This window comes from Cnephaeus nilssonii (genome assembly GCF_951640355.1).
Source record: "Cnephaeus nilssonii genome assembly, chromosome: 8".
Lineage (NCBI taxonomy): Eukaryota > Metazoa > Chordata > Mammalia > Chiroptera > Vespertilionidae > Cnephaeus > Cnephaeus nilssonii.
The window spans coordinates 41876881-41902645 of NC_137079.1; the positions used below are offsets into that span (position 1 = coordinate 41876881).

General features: G+C 41.1%; 1 protein-coding gene across 5 annotated transcripts in view; it reads right to left on the reverse strand.

Annotated features, from left to right (window-relative positions):
* The window catches only part of MBNL2 (muscleblind like splicing regulator 2), a 161723-nt gene extending 149122 nt beyond the window's left edge, over positions 1-12601 (reverse strand). Inside the window, exon 1 of one of the 5 annotated variants that reach the window (XM_079778501.1) lies at positions 12387-12601. The gene's annotated coding sequence lies outside the window, so the exon portion shown is untranslated. The remainder of the gene's footprint in view (positions 1-12386) is intronic. The other 4 variants (XM_079778498.1, XM_079778497.1, XM_079778500.1 and 1 more) reach the window with 4 other exon arrangements.
* Positions 12602-25765: the final 13164 nt, after the last annotated feature.

The window sequence follows — 25765 nt, forward strand, 5'->3', positions numbered from 1 at the left end:
AAAGGGAGGAGGGGGGAGGCAGAGTTTGTGATACAGTCGGGGCTTGGGGATCTTTGGGTTAAATATCCACCTGGGAGTTTTCCTAAGAAAAACTGGAGGGCTTGTCTCAGCTCAGGTTTGCAAGCCTTAGAATAGGCTTTCTGCGGCTTTTTGGAGATGAAAATCTGGCCAGCTGGTCGGGAAATGGTTTAGCAGCCCTCCCGCGCCCTTCCTTTGTTTGCTTAGGGTGTCCCTGAGTAGGCCGGGGAGGAGCCCAGGGAGAAATCCTTCCTGGTTTGTTCCTCTCTGAGGAAGGAGGGCAGGTTAGTGCAGCCGGCTGTTGACCGGAGCTGGGATTAATTAGTTCCTTCGGTGACCTTGGCATCTTCTGACGGCGGAGTGTGCTCTAAGCTGTTGAGGACTGTGCTGGGAGCCACAGAGAAACTCAGGAGGACTCGGAGCCACCACTGAAATATCACCATTTGTTGAGCCAAAAACCAAAACCAAAACAAAAGAAAACCAAAAACATGTAATTTACGTCTCAAAATTGTTTTAGTGTGGTATTCTAATTGTGTGAAGATTATCAACTTATCTATCATTTATCTATCTACCTACCTACCTATATCTGTATACATGCTAATCTGTATCTATAGTTATCTATCTGTGTAGATCTATGTCTAAATTTCTATCTCTATCTGTATATATAAATATTTATATCTATAACCATCTACATCTACATCTAAATCCATGTGTCTACCTACATCTGTATTAATCTATATCTATAACTAGCTCTGTGTGTGTGTGTGTGTGTATGCGTGCACATGCATATGTTGTATGTGTCTATCAATCAGCCTATGGGTAGCTTTGCAAGTCATTGCCCAGCATCTTGCCAAAGATTTCCAGAGGTGCCTCAAGCCTATTGTTGGGAGTGAAGACAATTTTAAAGTATCCTATACAGCTGTCTTTCTGTCTCCTCTCCTTACCACCATCAATCAGCTTCCCCCTACCCCCCACCCCCACACACACACACACACACTGTGCTCAGAGCTTAGGGAAAATGAAGAGCCCACCCCTTTCTCTCATACAGCTAGTTCAAGGCACAAGTATAATAGTGATATGGGTCGACAATGTGACAACACTGCCAGAAACACTCAGTGTCTTAGGTTGCTTAGTAGAAGCACTATATCCTGAATAAGGAAGGCGCCAGCTGCTCCTATCAGAAGAGGCTTGGTTGGGGTCATTAGAGAGGTGAGGAGTTCACCTGCTGGAGGGGCGTTGGACTTGCTAAGAGTCACCTCACAGGCCTGAACAAGGGCTGGGGAGTGCAGGTCATGGGGACTTGCATTTCATTTCGACACAAGAAAAAATTTTATAACAAAATGTTATGTTTATAAGTGTTCCGGTTAGTGATTGTCCAGTCAATAGAGGTGGTCAAGTGGCAATTAGAAACCGCTTGTCGCCCAGCCTGAATGTGACCTATGAACCAGGAGGTCACAGTTCGATTCCTGGTCAGGGTACACGCCTGGGTTGCAGGCTTGATCCCCAGTGTGGGGTGTGCAGGAGGCAGCCAATCAATGATTCTCTCTCATCATTGATGTTTCTATCTCTCTCTCCCTCTCCCTTCCTTTCTGAAATCAATAAAACTATATTTTTAAAAAAGAAAAGAAATTGCTTGTCAAGGCTACGGTAGAGGGTAAACATGAATTGTGCTAGACAAGTGCTCCACTCCTTCCAACTTGGGATTCCCTGATTTTCATCTTATGTTTGTGGGTGTGGTTTTTATTTTCATTGTTGACACTATTACAGATGTCCCCATTTCCCCCTTTGCCCACATCCACCCAGCCTCGCCCTCCTTCCCTCTGGCCATCACCACAGTGTTGTATTTGTGGATTTTGTTGGTTGGGGACTCTCAGAAGGGAGAGGCTATCAGAATCCCCTGTGGTGTGAAAAGTTCCTCTGCTGGCTCTGCTGTGTGCCCCACAGCTCACCGGGATCTGCCACTGAGTGCCCAGAGGAACAAAGACGCCCTGGGCGCAGCAGGTCACGGGAAGGAAAGAGTTAAAGAGACCTGCCTCTCTGCAGGTCCCAGCAGCCCCAGAGGCAGGCAGTCCCTTTGATCCTGCCTCTTAATTGCAGCCTGGCTGCAACAGGGAACTTTAAAGAAAAGAAACAGGGAAACTCTAGAGATAGGGCTTGTTTTGTTTCCTGAGGGGATGGTCTTTGTGATGGCTGCCAGGAAGCTGATACTTTAGGGTTCAAATGATGGGCTTCCTAAGGGGGCAAATAAATAATCCTTTCTATCAGTTAAGAGGCAGGTGTGAAGAGAACCCAGAAACGCCTGGCATCTATGTGTGCCATTTAGTAGGGATGCCAGGTACAGCCTTGGCCTAGAGCACAGAACCTGGGCGTGGAGACCCTGGGTTAGTGCAGGAGCCAGCAGAGTGAGGGAAAGAAAGGCTGCAGGGAGAGGGTCGCAGATGAGGAAATGAACACATACCCTTGTGAGAATGGGTGACCCAGGGGAGAGAACACAGCCCTGCACCTGAGGAGGAAAGTTGGTGGAGAAGACAAGGGATTCCTAAGAATTCTCATAGAGGGTAGCAGAGCCACAGCAACACAACCCATCTCACTCTTGTGCAGGACTCGCCCTTGAAAATGAGCTTTTGCATAAGCTATCTATCTAAGGTAGCCATAAGATACCAAGGTCTTTAAGCTTCTTCCATCTCTCACACAGGAAGGGGATTCAAGAGTAAGGAGAAGGCCAACCAGTCATAATGGCGATGATGCTCTAGCCGTCCCTGGCCATTTAGCAAGTCCTGTTGTGAGTAGGACTCCTAGTTAAAACTGGACTCATGCCTGTACTGTATGCCAGTAATTACTTGTTTGTGTTCTATTTAACTATTTAGTGAATTCTGCTAACAGTGCGCACAAAGGCGAGAGAAGGCTTTCTAAAGCAAACCCCTTTGGTGCTGCAACCCCCAAGTAAAGATCTGGAAAAGGTCTGGAAGATTAGAAACCACTGACTGGGGTTTCACCCCTGGCTCTGTCTCTTGTTCATGTGTGACCTTGGCCAGTAACTCAGCCTCCTTGGACTTTATTTTCTTTGTAAAAAGGTTTAACTCAGTTGCTGTACATAAAGCTCTCAGCAGAGGGCTTGGCATCTAGTAGGCATTCAATAAACCCAATAAACACTTGCTCCCTTTCATTCCTAAAAGGTTATTTGTAAGATCGAGATGCATAAAAATATTGGCCATTTGTGTGTGGACTAAACGGGCATCTGGGCAGTGAAGACTTCCTTTAAATCAGTTTGGCTAGACTCCTGGCTCTGGGGAAGTGGGGGCCTCATGGGGGACAGAGAGGAAAATGAAGCACTCCAGGGGAGGGAAGACAGGTGGACACAAAACAAGAGGTAAGACTTCTCATTTTCTTTACATTGCAAGACTTTAAAACCAGAATCTTTATACTAATGCAATTTAATTACATACAACACCCTCTCTTACTCTTCATATTCTTTGGAGAGAATGAGGGGAGAATTGTAGTATCTATATCTTTAGGGAAACATGAGCTTGTTTGAGTTCCCTGAACTCATCCATGGAGGGAGTGGACTGAAGTAGGCGGGGTGGACTGAAGTAGGTGTGTCAGACTTGCAGGCTCCAGTTCTGACCACTGTCTAGAGAAAAAAAAAATCTAAAGCTGATGTTGAACATATGTATTTCATGGCGGGGGTGGGCGGGGGAGGGCAGATCTCTGGGACAGACATATAAAGAAACACACTAGCTTTCTCTGGAGGCAGTAAGCAACTCTCCTGAGCAATTGGTTGAGAGTCTGTGTCCACAGAGAAGACCGCCATCACAGGCATGGAGAGACATCCACAGACTGGCTGTCTGCAGCCACAGACTGCTTGAAATTGCTAAGTCCCTCCCTTCACGCCCTGGACTACAGAAGCTTTGTTGCAAGGCTCCTGGGATCAGTGACGTCAAGCTTAGCTCCACGCCCAGCCTGAGCAGCCTGAATAGGCCTCCCGTGTTGAGGAGGTAGGTCCTGGCCCCCAGCCCTACGGAGCACTCCTCTGAAACCATCTCAAACCCCGTGGGCTGCCGCCATCTACATTTATACTAGCAGAGCCAACACTGTGTTCTAGTCTCTGGATGAGCAGCACCTCCATCATCGGGGAGCTTGTTCGAAACGCAGAATCTTGGCTCCACTCCAGATCTACTGACTCAGACTCGACATTTTTAATTGGATCCCCAAGGGATTTGCTGTGCACCGGAGTCTGAGAAGTGCTGCTCTGGTTTAGTCGCAGTATCTGGTATGAGGTCTTCAACCATGTGCACACTGAGGACTTTCTCATTTTCTTCAGAGCAGTCCTTATGGCCGGGTTCAACTGAGACGTACGAGGTTCAGGAATGAATGAAGCCTTAGGTCTTTGAGAATAGGATGACTAGTGTCCAGTTATGTCTCCAGTCACTCTGGAATCATGCCCTTACCAATTACACCCCCAGAATTTATATTTTGAAGTACAGTTGCAGAAGTCTTGATAACCATTGTTTTTAAATGCTTTCTTTTGGTTATTAGTGAAGATTTACTATGTAAAATGTCAACTACTAGTATATATAAGAAAGATACAGTTTCCAAGTTCTCCTTATCCAGCTAACATTCTGTGTCTCTAACCAATATATGGTACTTAACAGTCTTGGTTGCTAACTTTTTGATTGACAGTTTGGCTCTTGTGTGGGTATTTGTTCCTCTGATCCTTTGCTAGCTCATATTCTCTTCTAGGCCCCAGCAGTCTTCCCCAAGGCTCATCCTTGGTTATCAGCCTGTCTCCTTTTATTCTATCTTCTAATGGGAGTTAGTGAGTTCCCTGTCTCCAACAATGACTTCAACACAGATATGTCTCAGTTTACATTTGCAGCCTGGCGTCTAAGCTGTTCTCCATTCCCACATTGTCAAGTGTCTATGGGCTATCCCACTTGGATGACTATATCATTAGGTAAAAACACCATTACCAGAACTCAAAACTCATCTTCACCCTCCTTTCCCTGATCCCATTTCCTCTGATTGGTCCCCTTTTCTATTTACTTCCCATTTTTGGGGGGTCAATATTTCCCCTGCTAGAAACTCCAATCTTGTATAGAGTCTTCTAAGCTCTTACTAGCTTCTATTATTTTTCCTTCAGGACAGATTTGCCATTTCTCCTCATCCTCATACAACCATTTGAATCCAACTCTTTCCCACATCATGCCTGGAATATTTCAAAAGGTTTCTGGCTGGTGGCATCTCTTGTTACAAATCTTCTAACCTCTAGAGTCTAACCTTATCTTAGAAGTCTTATCTTACTCCTTATAAGGCATTCGATGTGATGTTGCCAGTAATGAATTTAAACTCGTGGCTCTCCAAGTCTTCCACATTCTGACTTCCCTGACTTTGTTCAACCTTATTTCCTACCACTGACCAACATTTAATCCCTATTCTCTGAAGTCAAGCTCCACACTGGCCCCTACATCATATCATGCTGTTCTTCCTTCTCAAGGTGACCTTCGTTTCTCTGATTTTGACTACTGTACTCTCCAAATCTTTTTGATCAACACCCCCCCCCCCCCATGAGAAAATTACTTTTTAGCAAGAACAATCTTATCAGGCTAGTTACTTATTTGCAAATGTTATTATTGCATAACAATACTAATACTTTACATACGTCATCAAACATACAAGAAAGATGACATTTTAAAAGGATGAGCTAAATAATATATAAGATATACGTTCAACTATTTCTTTTCATTGCCTAGAGAATGACCTTGCCCTAGGCTTGGGGTGTAGATATCCCATTTTGGAAACCCTGATCTCCAGACAAAATAGACCCATTCAGAGGTAGAGGAAGTAGCTCTCCCTCCATGGAGTCTTATCTACTTCTCCATTCTGCCCAAACAGAGTTCTACTTTCCTGAATTCCCAGGGCATTTAAAATTGCAAGTAGTAAACCACTGATATACTATAATACTTTTTAGTTGATTAATTGAAGCATACATCTAGGATGCCAGAAATTTAAAGATTAAAAAAAAATCCAATATCTTAATTAAAAAACACTACTGTCTTCCCAAAATTGCTTGGTTTGGGCTCCACTCCACTCTGCAACATCCATTACCAGAAAACTCCGAGTCAGACTCAGGGTCATTTGACTTAAAGGCAGTTTTGAGGACCAACTTTCCCGCTTTTTAGCTAGTGAGATTTTTCACACATACATTTAACCTCACTGAAATTCCACTTTTATTTAATTTATAAAATGGGGACCAAAAGGGAGTCTTGTGACCATTAAAAGAGGCAAGTGTAAAACTAAACTGATATATGATAAAAAACATTATTGTTATTATTACACCAGGTATTTATGTATTATAATGTAAACTATATAAAGTACATCTGAAATTTCTAAAGTCATTGACCTCCTACTTCCACCTTCAGCTTTTATTTCCTCCTGCAAGTGAATTATTTTTATTTTCTCAATTTTATTTGCTCAGCTGATAACAGAGTGTCACCTAACTGTAGAACTCAGAGGCATGACTGGACCCGAGTTTAAATCCTGGTTCTGCCAAGTATTAGCTGTGGGATCATGGGTGTATTTCAGAATCTTTCCGAATTCTCTCCTCCTATTGGCCTACATTAACTTTGTGGGGATAACAATAACTTCATGGGGTTCATCTAAGGTTCAAATTACATGAGCTATGTGTGTAAAGCATCTAGTTTATAATGCATGCCACTAAAATATTAATTTCCCCCTGTACCCTCACCCCTTTAGCAGGCTTAAGAGAACTCAATGAGATTCTCTCATGAGCAAATGGAATATTTTGAATTTTGGTACCATTGTTGACTTTGATTTTTTTCCCCCAACCTGCAGGCCATTTTACAACCATTAATGAATTTTACATTCTAGAAACACCTCCCTGCCATCCACAGCCAAACTCAACCTTGCTACTGTGTGGCTGGAATGGGGGGTGAAGCCAGTATAGGTTTTGTCCCCTGATGCCTCCTTGGGGGTCAGAGCTGAGGAAGTGAAGCCGATCAACCTCTCTCCTTGCTCCGCCTGGGCACCTAGGCTGCCTACTGTACTAGTTATAAGTGGACTTGTCCAAGAAAGCATTTGGGGACAGGGAATAGTGACACGCCCACATGTACCAGGGACATTTCTAAGTTTTTCCTGTTCTTCAAGTATAAAGGTAATTCACCACTGGGGAAAAAAATGAATAAAAGTTTTAAAATCCAATTTATAACTCCTCTCCTCCAGGAGCTTTGCCTAGCGCACCCTGGCGAGAGGGCTCTAATGTGAGGCCCCTGGTTTCTTAATCCTCTGTTTGAACTGTTAATTGAGATAATGTCTGTGAAAGCCCTTTGTAAAGAGTAAGGAGCTACACATATGTTAATTATCCTTCTGGAGACGCTGGTGTGCTGACCTATTCTTATCTTGTTTGTAAGTATCTTGTTCCCCAGCGATTGTGGATTGCAAACTATTTAGGACCCGGGACCTGGGGTGCTTCCCTTGTTTCCTGCCTCCTCCCTCTGTCTTCTGAGGTGGCTTGCCACCCCCAAAGCTCTTCTACAGCAACCGGCTTGCTGTAAATGCTCACAAACCATAGAAGCTGCCCATCTGTCCGCCAAGACCCAGAGCTGAAAAGAATTCTTCAAGCTTGTTAGTTACATCAGGTCTCTTCTCCTAGCTCTCCCCCAAACTGGGTCCCTTACCTTGCAGCCTGCCTATACCTAAAGAATACATACTAATTTTGACGTTAGGGTTAAAAAAAAAAGGGGGGGGGTTAAGAGAAAAATAGATATATATTTTTTTACTTTTAATTATTTTTTTCTTTATTGATTAAGGTATTACATATGTGTCCTTATTCCCCCGTTACCCCCCAACCCCTCCACGCATGTCCTCACCCCCCCCCCCGTGTCTGTGTCCATTGGTTAGGCTTATATGCATTTAAGGGGGGGAAAGGGGTGGTGGAAAGTTTAATCCTCCAGGGTCAGGAGTCAGATTTCCTTACTGAGATTGGAGGGGTGAGATAATTGCATTAGGGTCTTCCCAGGCACCCCGAGGCTCAGAAGTGTGGGAGAGGGTCTAGGATTTCCTTTTGTTGAGTGGTGGTTACAGCTTTTTAGATGATGTGCCCATGCTCCCCAGTCACTTTGGAGCTAAATCTCAGCCTGCTGAGACCGGGTGATTGCTCTCAGCAGCCTTATATATTGGATTTTTAGGGAGACATCATTCTCATATGTCTACTGCTCGTCTTACATCTTTCTATGTTATCTAAACAGCATTTATGCTGAGAAATATAATGGAGGTGAAGAAAGTACATATAGATATTTAAAACTCAAAATTCCTTCTCTTATTTTCCTCCAAACACCAAAATTATCTCAAGGGTACAATTAGTGCCTGATAGTTATCAATGTTAAATTAACATTAGTCAGTAAAGTTATTATTAAAGTCTTTGAAACTTACAATTTGTCATCATTTCTTTCTGTCCTTTATTTTGCACACACACAAAATCAGGTATTGGGTGATTGACTTGTTCTAACCAAGCAGCAAAAGCCAGACAACCCAAGAGGTGTTTAATAAACACTTGTTGACTGATTGATAGAATATACCGACCGAGGATCTCCCGGACAATGCACTCTTTGTCAGAGCATGAAGGTAAATCAGTGGATCCATTTTTATTACCAAGAGTTCTTGCCATGTTGAGGAGAGCAGGACAGCTGGAAACTCGTCCATCAACCCTGTGACTCAGGCTCACAAAAGAAACCCTAGGGCCTTACCTTTCACAGGTATTTTCACTCTCAGCAGCAGAGATGGGGCTAACTGGGCTAAACAATGCTGAGCACTGGAGGCAGAGGCCAGCCATGACACCACCCAGGACTCCTTACTATGAATATCACCACAGTCGCAACTAACAGTTTGCACATATTAAAAAAACAAACACACTGAGCCGAGTAAGAGGCAGCAAAACAGTGTTGTAAGTCATCTGCAAAACCCACCTGAGTCTTCCTGCCTCATTCTTCAGAGAGAAACCGAAGCATGAAATACCAAGTTTTGGGCTCCACACAGCAGGGAACAACTATGACCATCAGGTTCAGTCAACCATTCCAGAAAGAACTCCTGGGCACATGACACCTCTCCTTCTCTTTACAGCCACTTCTTTGCTTTCCTTGCTGGGCCTTCCGGTTGGACCTCCCGCAGATTTTGTGAAATGAGCTGAGCGACCTTTCCTCTGCTCTGCTCTGCCCCTGGGGTTCCGTGCCCACCAGGCCTGACTTTGGACCCATAGCTTTCCCTAGATTTTGCTACTGACTGTGCCAGCTCTCGGGTACAGTTGTACGTGGGAATATGAAAGGTCCCCAAACTATGTTTTCAACAATCAACATGCCAGCAATTACACCAACCTTTCCATTAATCAGAATCCTTTACCCCTTGCAGTGTTACCAACCCACTTCTCTGTTCATAATATATTTGGTCCTTTTGAAAAATGTAAACAAATCAATATGCCTTCCTTCCAGAAGAGAAAACGCATGCAAGATTGAGCCTCGTCAGTCTACCATAAAGAATTCTCTTAAGTTCCATATCCAAATCCTCTTCTCCCGATTCTTGCTTGGGATCTTGAGTACCTGATCTTGAATTTCTGTGGTGCTCCCTGAGCACAGGACTGGCTGGTAGCCATGTGATATTGATTTGTTTTCACCATAGCAACAGCGAATTACAACTAGCAGAGAGAAGGCAGGCTGTTAACCAGTAAAGCTGCATAACCAGTATATTTTGCAAGCATATTTTTCTCCTTTCCTCTTATTTGCTCTCTTCTTCATTCTACTTTCACAAATGTAATGCAAAAGTCAAAGCAAAAAAATAGCACTAAATGCTTTGAGGCACTACAAAGCCTAAGTCTGAAATAGTCCGGCGCACACAGCTCCTGGTCTATTACATTAGCTCGACGGAGAAAATGCAAACAGCAAAGCTCGGATTTCCTTGCCAATTTCATCTGTTGGTCTAGGAATCAATATCCCTAGAAAATGTACATGAGCACAAAGCAGAGGGAAGGGTTTTGTATATACGTCTATATATTGTAACACCCGAAGACCTTTACCAATAGTTTTTATCCCTTTGTACTTTAAATAGCTCATTGTGCCAAGAGACAAACAACTTTTTTGTTGTTGGTACAAAGTCAAGGCCTCTCCAAATGCTAGAATTATGAGGCGGAAGTGTAGCAAGTGTTACTCCATTGTATTCAGAGAGCAGAGACATTGAGGTGGGCGCTTGCCCAAGGCTACCTAAGCAGTTCAATTCGAACGAGGATGCAAACTAGAACCGGGAACTCCGAGAACTGCAATCGGTTCTGATGGAAATCCTTTCTTCAAGGGCCCCTTATTAGAAACAAACCACCCCCTGAGGTCTGCCCCCAGTGGCGCCACCTGTGACCCTGGATTAACACCTGCAGTATTGGACTGCCCTTCCTTTGGCCCTTTCTGCACCACGACCTGGTGCTCTTTAAATAAAAATAGCAATTCCCACTCTCACAACCAGCCGTGAGCTTGGTGGCATAACCTGGGTCCTGCATAGTGGCTTGGGGGGGCGGGGGTGGGGGGTGGGAACCGGGCCAGCGGGACTGTGGCAGTGCTGGGCTGCACCAAAGGGCAGTTGGGCCGCGTTCCGCTACCCGCTGCCTTTCGCCAGGGCAGCCAGAACCCCGCAGAGAACCTGCTCTCCCCCAGCCGGTCCAGGCAGGTAGGAGAAGGTGTCCTATTTATGCAGGAGATCGGTTCAGGGTTCAGAAAGGATGGGCTAAAATATGAAGACATAACTCAAGACCTGCCAGGGGAGAGTTAGAATGTTCCTGGCCAGGACATAAAGAAACACTCCTCTCCACCAGCCTGAATAGAAGAACACACAGCAGAAATAGTTGGGAGATGACGTCAGAAGTTCTGGGCTAGTGTCCTGCACTTCTCCTTGAAAGTAAAAACAGTGGGTCTAGAAGAATCTACGTGGCATTGCTCTTAGTGAAATGAGTGGCTGCCACGGGTTCTCGTAAAAACAGTCAGGAAAACTGGAGTAACTTCATCTTATTTAAAGATTATAAGAATGTCCTCCCCCCCCTTTTTTTTTTTGTTTTGTTACTTTATTATCTCCCCACATGCACCTATTACTCAATTAGCAAATGGCTTTCCACTGAACCTTTGTCTTTTAAAAGGACAGCAACGCTTTTGGAAGAGCTCTCACGGTGGTGGTGGTGGTGGTGGGCAGGCCAGTCGGATTTTTTTCTTCGCTTCAGTGCTTGCTAACTATTCTAAAAATGTTACACATTTATTGTAAACACATGCTTCCGAGGCCTAACAAAAAGGCACAGTTTCCTCCTGCCTCGCAGAAATGGAAAACGGAAAAGGGCAGAAAGAATCCTTTAACAAATATCCCCTCCCCTTGTCGTCTTGGGCCGAGCGTGTTATAAATAAATCTTCTCCATTATTTCTCGGTGCTGTTTCTCGGCAAGAAAGTTGATATGGTTCGGCAGAGTGAAAACACAGCTTTAAAAGCTAGCTGCCCTCATTAAATTATTCTGCTGGCTGTGTGTTCTCATTAAAAATGCATAAAGATCAGATAATTGCAGTAAGCATTATTAACCCAGCTTTACTTTTGAATATAATGTTCCACTTCTAAGCTGGACACAAAGGCTCCGACATGCCAGGAAAAGAAGTATAAACATTGAACTACAGTATCCAAAACTTGTCCGAAAGCTACCTCTTGCTAGCTTGTTAAAAATGTGCTTTTGAAACCCGAGGAAAGCCGTGGCATTAGAGAGCTAGGTGGGTCCCTAATTTCTAACAAATAAATATATTCAGGGGCTAAACATTCAACCAATGATTATTTAACCAATGATTATTTATATGAAGTATCCCCCCCCCACCCCCCGCTTAATTACAAGTCTGTTTTCACATCATAGGATCCATGTAAACTTTATTTATTCAGGAGCTAACTATGGCAGTATGAAATTTCCTATAACAGCAACAAAAAAGAATGCTCCGAAGAATTCATGTGTGTGTGTGTGTGTGTGTGTGTGTGTGTGTGTGTGTGTGTCGAACAATAAATGGATCTAGTCTTTGAACAAAAACACGTTTTATGCCACACTGCCAACCAGGCGGCATAAATTCAAGCTTTGCCATTTCTTTTTCTCAAAATCAAAATGTTACGTAAAACTCCAGGGTCCCCTGCAAGTATTACATTCGAATCAGTGGAATCCAGTTTCCCTGGCTTCCCGAAGCCACACACACGGAATGCAGCATACTGCAGCAAACTCTTTAAACATTAAAAAAAAAGAAGAAGAAGAAGAAGAAGAAGAGGTTGTGTGTGTGTGTGTGTGTGTGGGGGGGTGATTCTCCTACCTTGTTTAGCTCTGCCTCTCCTTCCCTTTTACAGTAATCCCAGGAACATCTGGCAGAATCCAGTGGCCCAGGCTTCTCCCCGGCATCCTGAGGAAGAAATTTCCATGTAAATAGTTCTCCTTCCCTGTTTATTGTACTCTGAGCGCCGTCTGCCTTCGCTGGAAAATTTTGCCTTCAGATGATGAAGCAAAGACAGTCTAAACTCTGTTGCTGTAAGCTGCAGCCCTCCCTTCCGACAAATCCCTCCCAGTTGCAGGCAGCCAATCCCCAGCCAGTTCGTCAGCCCTCCTCGTCTGAAACTGGCCCTAATAGGATGACTGACACAGCAACACAGCACTTGCAGTGTGTGAAAACAGTGCATCCATACTGATGAAAGAGGAATTTCCCTCTCAGAAGAAAGCAATCATAGCGCCCAGACAAAGTGGCACATAATTGGCAGAGCAGAGAGAGGGGTAGCTCGAGAAAACACCCTTGAAGACAGCCAGTCCAAAGCTTGTGGCTGCCCTGGGAATACTTTGAAAAGACAAAACTCTGCAGATCCCAAAGAAATCCAGGTTGCACATGAAACTGAAGTCATTATCCCATTTGACAAAGCATATGTTTTTAAAAGGAAAAACAATTCAATGTCTGCCGTGGAAAATTAATACCTTACAAAACATTTACATATGATTTCCATTAGTGAGGGAGAATGTGTTAGCCCAAGTGCATATTCAAAGTCAAAACAGGCATATACCCTCACACACAGTTTTCCTGTATAACATCTGTTATTGCAGTGGTTAATTACTGTAGCCCAGAGATCTTTCATCTAAGTTTTCAGACCACTGGAGACTTTAAATAGGGAATTCTGAACAATGAAATTGATATCTATACACTACCCTTTTGTGTTCCTGGCAGGCACCCCTGAGATGATTGCGTGTGCCTTAACCGAACCCTAAGGTATTGTATTAAGAGAGAAGAGACGTTGAGGTGGGCGCTTGCTCAAGGCTATATAAGCAGTTCAGTTCGATACCTTAGGTATCATTTGATAAATACTTTGCATTGGCTCATATCATCATTAATGAAGCCATGACTACACAGAGGTGTTTACTGCTGAACACACGTGGCAAATGAGGCACCATCAGGTGCCACTCCACAAAGGACATTCTAGAAGTACTGAAGTTCCCTGAGATGAAGCAGGAAAAGAGAAATGGAAAGATTAGTAAGGGTTATTTATTTTGCCCCCCAGTCAACAGTACTCCTCACGCTTTGAAGAAGAAAACATATGGCAGTTGGAAAGCATAAAAAACATACATTTTCCTTCCACTAAACACAACATTTTGAATTTTAAAAAATTGTGTCATGATTACATGATTAGACCAAGGCAGGAACAAAGCCCCATTCATCTGAAAGTTTGAACCTAATGCACTATTGTTTATGAGCAACTGTTTGGTGCATCTGTAATGAAGTTATACTTGGGGTGAAATGTAACGGTTTCTTTTGATTTTGCCAATTCTGTTTTACAAACACAAGGTTTCAGATGATTTTAGGCTATTTTCCACTCAATGCTTTATTCCACTCGAGCCTTATAATCTTTTTTATCCCAATGTAAATCTATCATATATCATAACTTGCAGGCTTTTGTCTACTATAATTTTCCTGGAAATTTAAATGATCTCTGTGGATCAAATATCATACTACATGTAAGTGAATGATCACAGGTTTATGAATCTCTTCTTCCTGACCTCCCTGATTCTGACTTTGAAACTAACATTCTCTTCATTTTACTCCTGAAATTTTAGTCATTTTTGATTCATTCTCCTACTTTCATCCAATGAAAGGAAGTTTTGTTGCGTTTTCTTTAGTTAGTCCAGAACTCTGACGTATTACCTGGATGATACCAACACTAATAAGCTGGCTTCTGGGACTCAAGCCTCCCCATGTTCAAGTTACCTTGTTGCCAGACAGGTTTTCCTGTCATGTAAGGTCATGTTCCTTCCATATTCAAATTCTTCTCTCTATAAAATCTGAATTACAGACTTTCAAGATCCTTCATAATCCTGCCCCTCCCTTTCTACTCAACTTCTTCCACACTGTTTTCCTAAGTGAGCTTTCTAATGGAGTCATACAAGTTTCTCCGGGACCTGGCTCTGACATTCCATCCCCAGACCTGACTCCCAAGAGCTTCACTTAACAAAGTCTTACCCAACCTTTAGATCTCAGCATGCCTCCTTTTTCTTCTGTTGTGGCTTTCCTGTTCATATTGTCTTTCCTCATGTTCTTCTCCTTTGAAAGCATTCTGAACTGTTCATTTTACCAGACAATTTTACCCTTAATGATGAGTTGATCTTCCCATCTCAAAAGGCTCGGTTTGTGTAGCATATTAAGATAATGTATGTAAAACATCTACACAGTGGCTGGCTATGATAAATGCTCACTAAATGATGGCTATTGTTCATTTCATTTAGCAAAATGCCATGCACAAACTTGTTGATTTCATGATTCTTATCTCAAGAATTGGTATCATACCCATCCAATTGCACAAGCCAAAAACTTGGCAGTCATTCTCGACCCTCCTCCTGAAACCATCATAGAAAAATCCATTATCAAAGCCATATTTAGCACCTAAATATTGAAAAAGGTTTTACTTTGTTCCATTTCTACCAATGCATCTTTACCTAAGCTATCAGGGTCTTTCACCATGAATACTAAAACAACCTCTTTGTTAGTCTCCTATATATATATATATATCCTTGACCCCTTCAATCCCTTTTCTATATGTCAGCCAGGATAAATATTGCAAAACAGAATTCTGATTATTCCAAACTCCTTTGCTTAAAAGCTTTGTTATGTACTGAACTGTGTCCCTTAATATTCACATGTCAAAGTCCCTAAGTCTCAATGTGATTAAATTTAAAGATGGGACCTTGGGGCGGTAATTAGGTCATGAGGATGGGTCCCTCATGAAGGAGTTAGTGCCTTTATAAGAAAATACATCAGGCAGAGAGATCATTTCTCTCTTTTTTAGTCAGGCAGGTACACAGCAAGAAGGCAGTCATCTACAAACCAAGAAGAGAGGCTCCTCCTTTGCGTAGTTCATCATCTTCTTGACACTTGAAATCAGTAGGCCAGAACCCAAACATGCTGGCCTGCTGATTTCAGACTGCCAGCCTCCAGAACTATATGCAAATAGATTTCTGCTATTTAAGCCAATGGCATTTTATTATGGCGGCTTGAGCTGACTAAACTAAGCTTTAAATACCATTGAGTTGCTCTTTTAGGAAAGAGATAGAAGTTTTCAACATGGCCTACAAGGTCCTTGCCATCCAGCCGCTGCTTAATCAGAGGCCATTTCTTCAGGGAACTCTTTCCTGACCCCAAAGAGGAGTTCAAGAGGAAATCTGATGTTTTCTCTCATAGCCCTTTGCACTCTAGATCAGTGCTTCTCAAATTTAATGTACATGCAAATCCCCCAGAGATCTTGTTATAATGCACATTCTATCTCAGTAGTTCTCGGGTGATACTGAGATTCTGCTTTGCTAACAAGCTCCCCGGTGATGCTGATGCTGCTGGTCCACGGACTACTCTTTGAGTAGCAAGATTTTGTAAATGTTGATCACTTTATAGCACTTTTTATAGGGCATTATGATACATTTCTTTGGTTAATTACTTAAGATCTACCTTCTCAACCAGATTGTCAGCATCAGAAGTCACCATTGTCTCTCCAGCATTTAATCTGGTATGGGCCCGGCACATGAGAGGAGATTCTCAACAATAAATGTGTGTTGAATTCATGAATTGATCAATACAACATACTGTAGATCCAGGCTGGACTTTTTCCCCTCTTCTTCCTCATTTTTTCTTCCTCCTTCTTCCCTTCCCTCTTTCTTCCATCTACTTCTACTTCTTTTTCTCCTTCTTTCTGTATCTTGACATTGAAAGCCTCGAAATTCTGGAAAGAAAATTAATGTTTACTGAGATCATAATATACTAAATAGGAAGGAGAATGGTTGAGAAACCAAACATAGAACAAGTGTCAAGAAGATGATGAACTATGTAAAGAAGGTGGCCAGAAGAATTAAAAGACAACAAGTTTGGTTTTGTCCAATAGAAGTTGTCAATTATCTTCTACAGGTTGATGAACTCAAGATCTATAACTTCACCCCTTTCTCTTGATCTCTAGGCCCAATTCTTCATAAAATGTACCAGAGATAAATAATTTTCACCATGCCCCAAACTAAAATCATTTTTATTGTATTGAATTACATTTATCTTATGTTTCTCATTTCCATGAATGGAAACTACCATCTTTATTGTCTATTGCTCTCTCACCACCAACATTCAAATACTCCCAAGTTTTATAAATTCCTACATCTAAAATCCATCTAAATTTCTCCAGGTTCACCGTTGTATCCCCAATTCAAGTTCCCACCACCTTTTGTCTCTTCTTCACTGCTCTGCCTCCATCCAATCTTGCCCGTAACTTTTCACTCTATCCACTACACTGCAGCCAAACTGATATTTTAAAAATACAAATCTTATAATGCCATTATCTGCATAAAATGACTCCCCATTATTGTCAGAATAAATCCCTAGATTAATTCTCAAGTATATTTTCTCACCACTCCTATTGAATTCACTTCCATCCTACTTCACACCCAGCATTAAAATTAATTTTAATCATTAGAATGTGTTATGTCCTTTATACTTTAGAGTCTTGAATCCTTCTGCATAAAACATATTTTATTACTTTCATACCCATCTAACCTCTTTCTATCAGGCAGTACTCAATGCACACACCACCTCTTGCAGGAAGCTTTCCCTGACCACCATGACTTCCCTGGCACCTTAAAATTTTATTCATCATAGCAATTGTCACAGTCTGTATTGTAAATATGTTATATTTGTTTATGTATCTCACTAATCTCTGTGAGAGAAGTGACCATGTATTTCTTGCTCATCAGTTTATCCCCAGCACCTAAAACATGCAGTGATATAATAGCAGATGCTTATGAAATAGCTGTTGAATGGTTAAATAGATAAACTTGAAAATAGAACTAGTAATGAAGTAGCAAAAACAAATTCATGGCTCAATAAAAAAATTGATAGTTAAGCCATAGAGACAATGGATCACACACACACACACACACACACACACACACACACACACACACTACAGAAGGGAAAGGAGAAATAATATAAAAGTCAAAAGGCACAATGCAGTTATGAGATCATCTCCTTTATTGGATATACCAAAGTTGGCAAGTTTATAGGCAAGAGGAAAATTAATCTCTGGTGATGTTTAAAATGGAGGTGATTTACATAGAAACAAAGTTTTCCTTCAAGTGGAAAATGATAGGTGCCACAGAATAGATGGAAGGTTGCCCATCCAGAAGAGATGTCTAGAAAGTAAGAGAAGGTTGTTTACAGCAAGAGAGAAACAAGGTAGGAAGGCAAGTTACAGGTGGCCTTGGCCTCCAACAATTTAGTCTTAGGGTGCATTTCTCTCTCAATGTAATATGTATAGCCTACACTTACCCACTTAGTCCTTTAGTATATACTGTTTTTTAATTTTCCCCTAGTTGTTTTATGTATAAACCCTATTGTAAGTCCCTTGAAGGCAGATGCCACACATTAAAGTCTTATTGTACCCTCCACAGCACCTAGCATGGAGCAGAGCTGAATTAAATTTGGTTGATGGGTTTTCATTTAGGATTCTGGAGAAAATTTGCATCCTGTAAAAGAGACTGGTAATTTATTTTTGATGTGTGGTTATTGAAAATGCAGTAGGGAATAGAAATTGGTTTTATAATTGTCAGGAAAAACAGTTACAGTGTTTTCAATAGAATTAATCACAAGAAAGGTCAACTGGTTTTTACATTTTCTCTGTAGGTCCAGGGGCAGATGACTCTGGGAAAAATTAGGACCAACATTTCTGGGTTAAGGAAAATGGAATGAAATAAATTGCATAAAGCATGTACATGAAATAATGTTTCAGAAATACTTCACATAGAACATGGCACATAAATATACTGTATGTTAGCTGCTACTATGAATACTAGTGTTATTTCCATCATCATTCTTAGGTTCTAGAATTCTGGAATTCACAAATTCTAGTGAAATTTCACTGAAGTATGTCAAAACAGTGATAATGCACTAAAGTAGAGATTTCCACACTCTCTTGGTTTGTGGCCCTCTTGATGTTTAGTATTTGTTTTTTTCACAATGCTTTTAGGCTAAAAGAAATAACTGTTCTATTTATTAAATAATTAGATTCTAACAACTTAGTGTTTATAGTTTAACAACTTAATAGCTGTTTAAAAAGTTAATATGAAATGTTTGAAAGAAAAACAATATTTTTATTTCATTCGAAATAACCCTAATTAGTTATTAATGGATTGTAAATGCCTATCAGGGCCTGCATACAATTCTCAAAGCTTCAAATCAGAGTGGAACCACTACTCTCATTTCCTGCTCCACATTGATTTTTGTGTAGTACTAGCTTTTCATGTTAGCAACTGCTGAAAGTCCAACTTTGCAGAGATATATGATATTATTGAAAGGAATGTAGTGTGATTCTAATTCTGAAACTGAATTACTTTGAATTTGTAGTTTGCAAGTGTCTGACAAATGTTGAACATTGCTGTGTCTCCCCTGGAAATATAAAATGTCTAGAGGAATCCCTGTGAATTCACTGTAGTTTCCTGGGGTGACTCATGGCACAGTCTGGAAACCATAACCCTAAGACAAGGGTCCCAACATGTTGGTCAATCTCAACTGTCACATTGTTCTTTCTGGAGTAATAGTTGTTTTTCAGGCCTCCTGTCCCGAAGCCTAAGGGCATTTGAAATTGCAGAGAGATCAGGTCAGAGGTTCCTGGACATGTCCAGCCCTGAAACTGAGATCAGTTGAAGAGAAGATTCTGAGATAATGAGTGAAGTTTATGGACCTTAAGAATTTCAGATGTTTGTGGGCCGAAGAGAGAAGAACATGATGAGACAAAGAGGATTCTTTCGCTGCCCACTGTTTATGGGAGGGGAACTTGCCAGGGACCATTTGCCTTTCAAAATGGTGGATTTTGAAAATAAGTGCAAAGAGGAAGGAAGGAGTCTTTTTCTGATTATTCTTCTCATTAAGACCACACATATCTTTGCAGCTCATCCCCACTGTTCTCAGTAGCCTAGTTGGGAGATGATCATGCTCTCTTCATATTTACTCTAGTGTTCACTATAATTTGACCTTTCAACTATAATAAAGAATGAGTATCCTTAGACCCTGTCTCCATTTCCTTATATTAAAGTAGTGTTTCTGACAGAGAAATGACTCCTCCAAACCTGAAATGTTGAGGTAGTTGGCATGCTCTGCCTCCTGTTGGATTATTTGAAGGACTTTTCCATCTGTTATCACCTGCCCATTTTCTGAATGAGGGGTCAAGCTGGCAGGAGTCCAGTAGTAATTGGATGGAAGGAGATTCATTCACCTTGTTCTACTTTTCCTTTCTTTTCCATAATACCCACCACCTGAGGTATAATCCACCTGATGATTAATTTTTGTTGTCTGTTTCTTCCTCTAGAATGTAAACACTCCAATGATCAGGAAGCTATTTTGTTTTGTTCATATTCCAAGTGCCTATTGCAGTACCTGACACATGGGACTGTTGACAAATATTTGTTAAATAAGTGAGTGAAATGTGGGAAGACTGGAATATGGTACTGGATAAGTAGGAAATTGTATTTGAGGCATAAGGGCAAGTATCAAAGTTGGAGTGGCGCTTTCTCAGGGTCTTCCAAGGGTCATCAGAACCATGTGTGTGCAAACCAGGAGAGAGTAAAAAACACCCATTGACAGTGCAACTTTGGTGCCAGCTGACAGTATGTCAATGAGCAGCCCAGATCCCTAGTCAGGGTCTTCAATGGAATGGGAATAACCACTTTTTCAAAAAGTTCTGAAGTGGGTAGGTTTAAAAAAAAAAGATGATCTTAGTGAGATCAGGGTGAGCCTCGGTAATAGTGGGAGTATGTGAGCTCACGGACTAGGAAAGACACTGTCATCTCGAGGGAAAGCATGAACTAGATGTGGGAAATGAAGTATGGCATGTGTGTATGGTAAATGCAGCTCTGATTACAAACTTGCATTTAAACAGTAAACGCAACTGGTTTTGATTTACTATAATGGAAGGTTCCTTGGTATGCTCTTTTCAATACTCTCATTCCCATCTCCATCTCTTTTTGTTTCTCCCAGGATTGCCATTCTACCTAGATCTGCTTTATTACTGATCTGACTAGGAGTTATCAAATACTTGCTATATATTGGTCCCAGCTCAGACATGGAAAGGATGAAGATAAGTGAGACACAGACCTGACCCAGAGGAGCTTGAAGAATTACACAGTGATCACAAAGGCGAGATCTGTGGACATTAGTCTCAAAGTGTTCCTGAGGAAAAGGAACCATAGAAAAGTAAGTTCAGGAAAGATTGGAATAACCAATCAAACATGTGCTTTCACCAAAGGACTTTTCAGAACTTTAATTCTGAGATTGCACTCTGTGAATCTCCAAACAGAGTTTATCATGTTTAAGGATTAATGTTAACCCTTGACTTTTTTATTTAAAAAAAACACCTAACTAGTATGGTGTTCTGGGGGATGAATTTTGGGAAACACTGGCCCAGATAAATCTTTTTTGTTCTTCTTTCCTGTTCTTTGGATCTTGTCCATATCTGCTTACCTCATATAACTTGTATCTGATGCCATATCTTCCTACTTTATCAAGGTCCTCAAGATTGCCAAATTTTTGAGTTATCTACCATTGACTGCTTCAGTGCTACTTCATATTCACTTATTGGGACCACGGTTACCTGAAGTCCTTGTGGCTCCAGTGTACCTTGGCTGGACCAGGCCTTCAATGCCTTCCTTCTCAGTCAAACCTGGGAGACCATTTTCCCAGGTTTTTCTGGCCAGCAGAGGGTCCCTGGTGGCTGTACAGTGACCTGTGGACATAACTACTCTTCCATATCTTAACCCTTTCTAAATTCTATATACAAACAAAAACACCAATTTTTAGGAAAAAAAAATGTGTCACTCATCTCTTTCCTGTACACATGTCACTCCTGACAACTGCTTTTTGGAAGTTCCCATAGTCCTGGGGGTGAAGACGGGAAGCCTATTAAACATTTCCATAGCAAATACTATGTGTCGAGTGTTACAACACTGTGAAAAACATGCTGTAATTATCCCAACCTAACAGATGAGAAAAGTTCCCTGAGTGCTTAAATAACCTTTCTGGGACTCACACTAGCCAGTGGTGGAGCCCATTTGCCCTGGCAGGCTGGCTTCTGAGTCCATTTTCCTTTCCACTATACCACGTTGGCTCTAAATATAAGATACAAATTATATAATAAATTAGTGTTACCTGTTCAGAAAAAAAAGAAAAAGGGAAAGTGGGACACAGTAATGGAGATCAGACGATCTGAGATGGAGTTGGGAGGAGGTGCAGACGTGTAGGCAAGACAGGGCTCCTTGGGAAAGAAAGCTTAGAGCAGAGAAGCGCATCATGGGATCACTGGAGAAGCATGTTACAAGCAGAGATGCAAACCCCAGGAGAACTCTGGCAGATGCTCATGTGGGAGGGACTTCTGTGTCCAACGGCACTGGCCTCCAATTTCTTGCTGAGTTCCACCCCGTGTTTGTTTAATAGTGTTTCTTGACTATGCCCTATTCTCTCGTTATTAATTGCATCATCCATGATTCAGTCAACAGCCATAAAGTGACTACTTCTGTCTTCAAACCCAGGGCTCCCCTTGCTGCCTTCCCTTTATCAATAATCATAAGGAGACAGAATTTTATTTTCATTTCTAGATGTTTCCCTATCTCCCTTTTCACTAAATTCAAAATATTCCTCTTTTCAGGTTGACTCATCAAACTATCTCATTCTGACCTCCAATTAGATCTCAGTATATATTCTTCATACATTAAATTTTCAAACTTACATAAAATGTTCTGAATTTTCCTCCTATAACATGTGTTAGGTTTTATAATAAAATTTTAATCTTTATTTTAAAAATAATTTGTGCAAAGAGAAAGCATCTGGCTTTGTTATATCTGCTGCAGAAAAGGGATCATCTCATAGATATATTTCTTACCAGAAATGGGCAATTATTTAGCCTTCCATCTGGATTGGAGAGAAAAGCAGATTCACCTTAGCAACAGCATTCTGATGCTGATGTCATCACCTTAACATCATTTTGGTCTCATGTCACTGTGTTCTTTCTCTAAAATCTCAAACCTTTAAAATCTCAAAGCTTTATAAATTTCTGCATTTAAAAGGCTAAAAAAGGAAAGAAAGAACTATATTTAAATATTCATTGAGTCATCATAATCTTGAACTTTGTTAGCAGGTCTCTTTTTCACAGCAAAACAAAATGAGAAGTGTTTCCCCATGCACTCCAATTTTTGCTAGAGCTTTGCCTGTACTCTTACATCTCCCAGGTTGGTGTCCACAAGCTCCCTCTCTGTGCCCTGAACCCATCGGGTCACCAGCCTCCCCAACAAGCCTGATCACTTACACATGTGATCATTTTAGTCTGCAAAGCAGTCCAGACCTGGGGCGATTATGGAGAGATTATGATCATGAACCCTGGGGCTCGAAGAAATCTTCATCTAGATTCTAGTCCCTTATTTAAAGGTGAAGAAACAGAAGCACGATGCTTGCCTTTTATTAAAGACAAGAAAGAGTTTAACCCTCTGGGAGTTTGTGGTTCCTCAAAATTTCAGTGAGGATTTTCACACAGGGTCAGATCATGTGTCAGCTGTTCCATCTCCTCCCAACTCCTGTCCACTTCCCTCCACTCCTCCCCATGGTCTCTTCCACATACAAAAACTCTATCCACCAAGTTGCCAAACCATAGCAGCCAGAAATTCCTCCTGCACCAGAAAGTAGACCAAGACTCCTCCACTTAGAAGTTTAAATACTGGCTTTGGTCTCAAATAACATTTAAAAATTCACAGTGGCATAGAATCATTTAAGTTGTATTTATTTATAGTTATAAACATTTGTATATATTTACAGGAAAGATTCACTATCAATGAATAGATATGTAATGTGACACCAGCAAAATTGGACTCGCAGCTTTCAAAACTGCAAGCTATGCCACAAAGACAAAGACTTCCTTCATAAGCTTTCCACACACATGAGCTGTCGTGTTCTAAAAGTAATTTCAAAAGTTCTCAAGTTGCCAGAACCCTGACTAAGAAGCACAGATGATATTTTTAATAATCTTCAAGTTATTTTTAACATAATTAAGCGTTTGTAACTCTGTCTTACATATACCTTGAGTTATATAACATCACTGAGCTAATAATTTGGACCACACTTTAAAAATTTTTCTAGTCTCAAGATTTCACATTTGACTATAATGAGGAAATTGCCTTTTGGTTAGAAATCAATATCTTCACTTTAAAGGATTTTTTAATATTGGAAATAGCAAAACAAAAGATTCCCAAACTTCTAGGAAAATATAAATATTATCAAATGGACAATTAGAACACATTTTTCATACCAAATTAACTAATAAGTACTTATTGCCCCAATTAGACTGATACCCAAATATGAATTCTATCATTGTTCTCAGAGGAGACAAAAGAGTTGCCTAACTTATCTTTATGTCTTCAATATTGGAAAGATTATTATTGAACATTTATTGCACTCTCTTTTGAAAAGCACTTTACAATAATTTATCACTTCATACTCATATTCAACCTGAAATATCTTTCTTCTCTTATTACAAGTAGAAGCACAGAAGGTTGACGACTTCATCCTGGGTCTCTAAAGAACCTAATGGCCGAGGTGAGTAATGGACCCAGATTCTGTGTAAGATTTAGGTTCCTCAGTGCACACAAATATTCAGACATAGTCTAATCGTGAAACCTGAGCAAAGATTCATACTCAATTGACATGTTTTAGCAGGGAGTTGGCAAGTGAAATTTGGGTTGGTTTTCTTATTCACGTAGAAGAAAATAACAAGAGAAGAGATTGTCTTGGAAACATGGAAGTATAGAAAACTTCCTGAAATGGTCTAAAGGAAATATTGAGGTTTAATTTAAAAATTCATAATCACCCACATTGGTATTTTTGAATTCATATCTTGGGTGTTTTTAGCTGTTTGGGTGGCCTGTTTAATTTTTTTTGCCTCTGCATTTAAGAGCTCTGCTTAATGGACAAACCATCTACAGCCTGACAGACCAAAATAATACTTTGTCAGAACACATTTTCAGTGAGTTTACTTAGTCCCTAAGGTTAATGTCAGGGAGGTTGTGGTGGCAAATCTGCAGGACTTTATTCCGGTTGTAGCCCACAATCTACAGTCACTGTTCATATATATATATATATATATATATATATATATATATATATATATAATTTCAGAGAGGAAGGGAGAGGGAGAGAGAGATAGAAACATCAATGATGAGAGAGAAGCATTAATTGGCTGGCCCTACATGCCCCCTACTGAGGATCAAGCCTGCAACCTAGGCATGTGCCCTTGACCGGAATTGAACCCAAGTCCCTTTAGTCCACAGGCCAATGCTCTATTCACTGAGCAAACTGGCTAGGGCTACAGTCACCATTCTTGAAATATGTGCATCCCTGGAGTTGTGCGGTACCCATCTCCTCAACCACACAGGTCTCCCCAGTTAACATCTTCAGATTAGGATTGGGGTGGGTATAACCAAATAGGGGCTAGTCACAGGTCTACCACTTTTAGATCATCTTTGTTTCTCCTCTGTCTCTTTTCTAGTCTTCTGTAAATCTTGACATCATTTCCTTAAATCTTTCTCCAGTCCCTGACCCACAACCTCCAACTGAGACTTCTCTACAGTGCCTCTAATAGCCTGAGGACTAGAACCTGGGTTTCTATATCCCAAGAGATTGATAAGATAAAGCCATGAGTCAGCTGTTACTTTAGAGTTCTAGGAACAATCTAGTTCTGTTGCACAATCTGGGCCAGGATGCAGCTTCCTCAAAAGGCTTCAGTTCCAACTCTACAAAGGAATCAGAGGTATGTGGCTAGTCTCGTTGTCCCACTCCCTATGTCACAGAAACAATTCTGAGCATTGAGTCCTACTGGTGCCCAAAACTTTCCCCAATTTTTCCCTACTGAATTACTGGTCCTTCAAGGTGACCTGGGGAAACAAAGAAGGGTTCCCTCCTTTTAGACGTGTTTGGGAAACACTTCACTTGGAGACTCACAGAGTGTATTATAAAAGTTCTGCAAAAAATAAATTTGTTTAGTTTTATCCCCAAACTCATTTTTCTTTTCTTTTCTTCTCCAAACTAATTTATTTATTTTTGGTAACTCCTATTAATATCAAGCATGCACTTTAGGAAATGCAAATCCACAGAAAAACAAG